This window comes from Cornus florida, unplaced genomic scaffold, assembly GCF_030987335.1.
Source record: "Cornus florida cultivar Cherokee Brave unplaced genomic scaffold, ASM3098733v1 CherokeeBrave_3.0.0_Hap2_Chr04, whole genome shotgun sequence".
In the NCBI taxonomy this organism is placed as follows: Eukaryota; Viridiplantae; Streptophyta; class Magnoliopsida; order Cornales; family Cornaceae; genus Cornus; species Cornus florida.
This window is the reverse complement of record NW_026775574.1, coordinates 45,171,719-45,178,544: the sequence shown is the minus strand read 5'-3', so window position 1 is coordinate 45,178,544 and position 6,826 is coordinate 45,171,719. Positions and strand designations below refer to the sequence as shown.

At 35.8% G+C, this 6,826-nt stretch overlaps 1 pseudogene; it reads right to left on the bottom strand.

Annotated features, from left to right (window-relative positions):
- Nucleotides 1-2,999: 2,999 nt before the first annotated feature.
- Nucleotides 3,000-3,098, bottom strand: LOC132305691 (small nucleolar RNA R71; annotated as a pseudogene).
- Nucleotides 3,099-6,826: the final 3,728 nt, after the last annotated feature.

The following is a 6,826-nucleotide window of genomic DNA, read 5'->3' as shown; positions in this document are numbered from 1 at the left end:
ATAAGATTTAAAATTTATGATGATGTATAACTTTGATTTGAATTGTAACATACTAGGAAATTACACTTAGATATGTTGGTTAACATATATTAAATTTGGATCATTTGATTAAGAATTAAAACTTTTATTTAATATTTATCTTTAGTGAAAGTTTAATTCACATGGTTGTATCAAGCATTAAATCAAGTTGTAATGTGATATTTAAATAGGCCTTGGCATGTTCTCTAACATAGATTAAATTGAGGGCATTTGGAATTGTTTAAAAATCTAGAGGAAATTAATTAATTAGCTTGATTAATTTTGTTTTAAGTGTTTTAATCACTTAATTTGTCATTTGATGTTATATATATGATGACCATGACATGTCTTTCAATATATATTAAATTGAGGTTATTTAGATTAACTTGGAATTTAGAGAATTTAACTATTTATGTTTAATTAAATTCTACTTTATTACTCCATGGATTTAATTGCATTTTGGAAGTTGTTTCTATATTTAAATTATGGATTTGGGTTTGATGTATATTCACTTGATTACTTTTGAGCATTGGATAACATAGTTGTTACTTTTATATTCATGAGAATATGTTTTTCCTTATTGAATATATTATTGTTATGTGTAAGGAATTGCACACTTTGTATTTGACATCTTACATGCCATAGTAGTTGTGAATTTTGAGCATGTATTGTATAAGTTTCCAAAATTTAGATTGTGCTTGGTAAATAGTTGATATCTTGTATATATATGTTGATATATATACGTTGTTGCACAATTTGTTGATTTTGAAAACTTGGGGATGTCGTTGTTTGGCTACGACTAGGACTTGGTTCTAGTATGGGGGATTGTCCCCCTGTATAGTCTAGTGCACACATAGGGAGGTTACCCATGGGTTAGTAACCCTAAAGTAACTATGTTATCGGTCTGATCCGGCGTGACGTCCGAGTATCCACTTTGTTTGATTTCGTATTTCATTTCAAGTTGATAACTAGATGATATCGTAACTTGTTGTTTCTTATTTGATTTCCTATTTTGAGCTTAAGATGTAGCTTTGTGAAAGCATGCTTCATGCGTTGTATTGGAAGTTCCATTGTTAGTTAAATTGCATCGATATCATAATTTGTGTTTTGATGTTCAAATGTAGTTTAGGAATGACCGTATAGATTCATTTTGAATATAGACGTTAGGTGGCATGACCCACACTTGTTGTTTTCGTATTTTGGATTTCAAGTTGAAGACTTTGAGAATCTATATCTTGTTGCTTTGTATAACATGTTTCCATGTTGTTTGAATTGCATGAACAATTTGATTATAATATAAATGATCTAGGTAGCTTAGGATGCTCCTTGGGTCTCATCTTGACATAGACGTTAGGTGGCATGAGCCCCATTAACATGTTTCACCATAAAGTGATAAAATTGTAAAATGCTAGGTCGATGCATGCTCATCTCCTACGAGTAGCTTTATGTTACTCACCCCTACGATACTGGGGCATATTTCAGGTACAGAACTCAGGATTTGAAGATTCCATTGCTCCTTGGATGGCTTACAGTTTCTAAGTTTCTATTTTATGCAAATGTTAGCATAAGATGCCTCTTTGTAGCCCTATTTGTTTAAACTTGTATTCGTTGATTCGTATATGTAAAGTGTAAGTGCACTTTTTTCAATGTATTTAACATGTATGAGATGAGGCCGGAGGCCAATGACATGTATCTCGTTTTCTATGCACTTTTGTTTTCAAAGTTTATTATGAAAATATTGGAAAATGTTAAGTCATTGCTTCATAACTTTCGCATCGGGTGTTGGAATTTCATATCTTTTCTGCCCGAACTCAGAATCAGACGATTCTTGAGTCTAATTTTGTTCATTTTTCGTTGTCCTTCCAATGGTGTGCATGGTGGCACCCTTTTCAGTGAGAAATGACCCTTTTGCCCTTAGTTCTTCTCTTTTCAGGTTAGGCATTCTTGCTTCATTTGCTTGGCTCATTTGAGTTCCATGGCTTCATGGAGAGTCATTTTGGGACCTTAGGGATGACGTGCATCTCTTGAGGTCATTTGGCTTCTTTCGCTTTCGCATTTCGGGTCCATTATCGGGTCAACTTCTGGTTCATCACTAACGCACCGGGTTGAGAAATCCAAGTCGTTACAATTTAATTTTTCTTGCATATTGTTCAAAGCATAGGAGTATGGGATCAATGTATATAGAAGATTGTTGATTATTGATTTGTTGCGGAGGAGAAGTGATTGCTACTTGCTTGTTGCTTGTTTGTGTTTTTTTTGTGCATGCATGGTCATAGGTCGTTTAATCCTACTCTTGTCCCACTTAATTTGAATCTTGAATCCATTGTCCATAATTCTAAAGGAAGGGGAAATTCTAGTCATTCCAATTCATCAATGGAAGACATCAATGAAGACCTTGTGGAGGACCTTGGTCACCTAGACCAAGAAGGCATCCTTCACCCTAATGTGCATCATGACAACATTCAAGTACCATTAGGCATGCCAAGACCTTTCATTCCACCACAACAACAAGGCCAAGTTCCATTGGGAATGCCTCAGCCAATTTTTGCTCCACAACCTCCCATTATTCAAGGCAATCAAGGTGTTTATGTAGCACCTCCAATTATGAACCCTCATCTTGCTTTGCATGATCATTATGTGCCAAATGAATATAATGCACCCACATGCATTCAATTGCCCCCATTTAGAGCACATCACTATGAAATTAAACCGCAAATTATTCAAATGCTTCCTAACTACCATGGACTTCCAAGTGAAGAACCTTACAAGCATTTGGATGAGTTTCTTGAAGTATGTTCCACCGTAAAATACACGGACATGCCGGAAGATGTTTTGAGATTAAAACTTTTTCCTTTCACCCTTAAAGATAAGGCAAAATATTGGTTCAACAATCTTAGGCCTTTTTCGATAACTTCTTGGGCGGAAATGCAACAAGAGTTCTTGAAAAAGTACTATTCGGTTTCAAAGACCAATGCAATGAGAACTTCAATTAGAGAATTTTCTCAAGGGAATGGGGAATTATTTCATGAGGCATGGGAAAGATTTAATGATTTGCTTAGGAAGTGTCCACATCATGACATGCCTAAGTGGCAATTAGTTCAATACTTCTTTGAAAGTTTATCGGATAATCACAAGGGTATGGTTGATGCATCTAAGGGTGGTTCTTATCTTGATAAGCATGAAAATGATGTTTGGCATCTTTATGAAAGCATAAGTGAGAATTCAATGCATCGATTATTGTCTTCCAAAAATGGTTGAAATTTAGGTGGAAGGAAGAATGTCGGCATATATCAAGTTGACAATTCCAATGACATAGCCGCCGAAGTCAAGTCTTTATCTCAAACGTTTGATCAATTTTTAATCAACCAAAATTTGGTGAATCAAGTGTCTTCCTCCCCTAATCATGTTCATCATCATAATTCTAATGAATCATGCTTGACTTATTCTAGTGTCTTACATTCTACTTCTAATTGTCCCTATGGACATGTGCAAAGTGAGTATCATGAACAAGTCAATGCCATATTTGTTAACCAAGGGAATAATCCCTATGGCACACATTACAATCCCGGGTGGAGGAACCATCCAAACTTCTCTTGGAAAAGCCAAGGGGAAAGCTCAAACCTTCCCCAAGGTGGTTTTTAAGGCAAGTATGTTCCACCCCCAATGCAAAGCCAAGGTTATAGATCATCTTTTCAATTATCACATGGAAATCAATTTTCTAACTCTCATTTTTCTAATCAATCATCTTATTTTCAAGGAAATTCTAGGAGTCCCGCTTTTGAGGAAAAAGTGTTGATTGCTTTGGGTACTTTAGAGGCAAACACTTAATTGTTTCATTCTCATTCTCAATCCATTGCTAAGCTAGAAACCCAAGTCGGGTAAATAGCTAGTACTTTGAATGCTAGAGAGAAAGGGAAAATACCTTTTAATCCACCAAAGCAACAATTTGTTGTAGAGACCAATTCCTCCTCAGAAAGTCCCATAATTGAACATGTCAATGAGGTGATGACCTTGAGAAGTGAAAAAGTTGTTGACAATCAAGTTGGAGTTCACAATGAAAAGAGTGAACCGGTGCAACCAAAAGTTGACACCCGTCCCGTTTCATATTCTATTCCTCCTTCATTGCATGTGCATAAGCCATTTGTTGAAATAGTTTTGAAAGATGATTTGAAAAATTATTGTGTTAAAAGTGATTTTAAAAAAGGTTTTGAAAAAGATTTTGAGCCAAAAGCTCTATTTTCGGATGCTTTAAAATAATCCATTTATCTTGAAAAGCAAAAGACCAAGGCTAATGAAATAATTGAAATGTTTAGGCAAGTAAAGATAAATCTTCCCCTCTTGGATGCAATTAAATAAATTCCGCCTTATGCCAAATTTTTTAAAGATCTTTGCACCCAAAAGAGGGAGAACAAAAGCCAATCACTAAAGAAAGTGGTCTTGACCGAACAAGTAAGCTCCATTTTGCAATATAACACTCTTCTAAAATTTAAGGACCCCGTTTCACCTACTACTCCTTGTATCATTGGTGACCATGTCATTAACCGGGCTCTTCTAGATTTAGGAGCAAGTGTTAACCTTCTTCGATATTCGGTGTATGTTCGATTGGGCTTAGGAGACTTGAAACCAACGTCGGTAGTTTTGCAACTAGCCGACCGATCCATCAAAAAACCCCGGGGTATTATTGAGGATGGGTTGATTAAAATTGATAAATTCTTTTTCCTGGTCGATTTCGTTGTCATTGACACAGAACCGATCCCAAATCCCAAGAGCCAAATTCCCGTTATCCTTGGCCATCCCTTCTTGGCAACCACAAATGCCAACATCAATTGTAGGACGGGGATAATGAAAATTTCATTTGGGCATATGAAGGTGAAATTGAACATATTCAATCCAACCCCAAGTTCAATGGACAAGCATGAAGAAGTGTGTGTTGTGGAAAAATGTCTTGACAACGAAATTAAAAAATTTGAGTCTTTGCTTGAGGTTGAAAACTTCAAAGGTTTGTCTTCCAAAATGATTTCAGGGAAGAAAGTTTTAAAACCAAGTGTTGAAAGGGCATGGAAGCCCAAGAGTTGCATTAACAAAGGACCATCTATCTCCTTTGAATCAAATCCAACAAGTTCTTTAGGGAACAATTTATTGGGTGGGATTCAAAAGGCCATTCACCCCGTCAAGGAGGGGATGCACAACAAGATTTTTGATCCGGGCTAAAAGAGCCCAACGTCTTGCTAGAGACATTAAAGACTAGTGCATTTTGTAGGGTTTGATAACCCTATTCCTCCCTCATCTCAGTTTTTACATGTTCTTGAGTCGTCTTGATATAAGTTGAATTGAACAATCCGGCTTGAGAGCCATTTTCTGCATTTTGAGTACTACTAGTGAGGTTTCGATTGATCGAACCCAGTTCGATTGATTGAAGCCCCACTTCGATCGATCGAATCACCTTGGTTGAGGATCTTTCAAATTCCATCTCAATCGATCAAAGTTAAGTTTAATCGATCACAATCCATTTTGGATCAACTGAAGTTATAGGTTTGATCGATCGAAAATACGTCATTTGAATTTTTCGGAAATCCCTTTAGTCGTTCAAGTTCCATATTTTATTTTATTTTATTTTTATTTTTCTTTTTCCTTTTCTCCCTATTTTCCTTTTCTTTTTCCTTTTCTTTTCTTTTTCTTTTTCCTTTTTCTTCTTCCCCCTCATCTTCCCTCTCTCACCCAAACCCTAACCCTCTCTTCCTTACCCGAATCACTCTCTCTCTTCCTCCACTCTCTCCTTCTCTCAATCTCCCTGAACATCTCTCTCACTCTCCAAGCCACCACCACCCACATCTCTTTCTCTTCAAGCCGCGGCAACCAAGAAGCCCAAGCGAAGTAACGGCCAAACCTCCATAGTTGCCGGTAAAGCTTTTGGCCATTCGGCCAAGCTTCCTCTCTTCAATCCCTCTTTTCTCCCTCAGATTACATCATACCCATCATCTCCGGCCGATTTAGGCCAAGGAGATCCATTTTCAAGCTCTGGCGAGCTTTTGCAGTTTCCGGCGAGCCTCCGGTCATCTTCTCCGACACCGGCGAGGTTGAAAAACCCCCGTTTTTGCTCCAAATCTCTTCCTTTACTCTTCTCTATTCTCTAAGTTGTCGGGTGAGTTCCACATTTTTAAATTATCATTTTTGCATCATTTTATTTTATTTTTATTTTTATTTTTATCTTGTTTATTGCTTTCTTTCTATTTTTGATTTTAGTTTTGCATGTTAATTGCCATCTTGTATATATTCTTGTATATATTAAAATTAGAAACAAATAAAAAAAAAATAGGAAAGAGTCAAAATCAAAATAAAAAGTAAAAATGTAAAAATATTGTTTAAAAAAAATTTTGGAAACATTTGACTTGAACTGAACTTTGATATTGATTGCATATTGGTGAAAATAAAATGGATGATGGATTGTGAATTGTGGAGATTATGGTTGTTGATTATAGTTGTTAGAAGGAGAATGGGCAAAATTTGAATTGGTTTTGTGGATTGATTATGGGCGGTGTCTCTTGTTGAGATTGATTCTTGATTGTGTTGAATTATATATGGATGTTTATTGTGTTTGAAAAATTTTTGGGATGTCCATTTTTAAGGGAAAATCATGCCAGATTTTCGAAAAATTTCTATACTTTGATTTTAAAATTCAAAACGGCATGTGGTTTGATTCTTAGACTTTGAGATGGAATTTAAAAAGAATTTTAAAATTGATTTTGGGTTAAAAAGAAAGAAATGTTTGACTTGTTTTCAAACAAGAAATGTTGGTGTTGACTTTGAA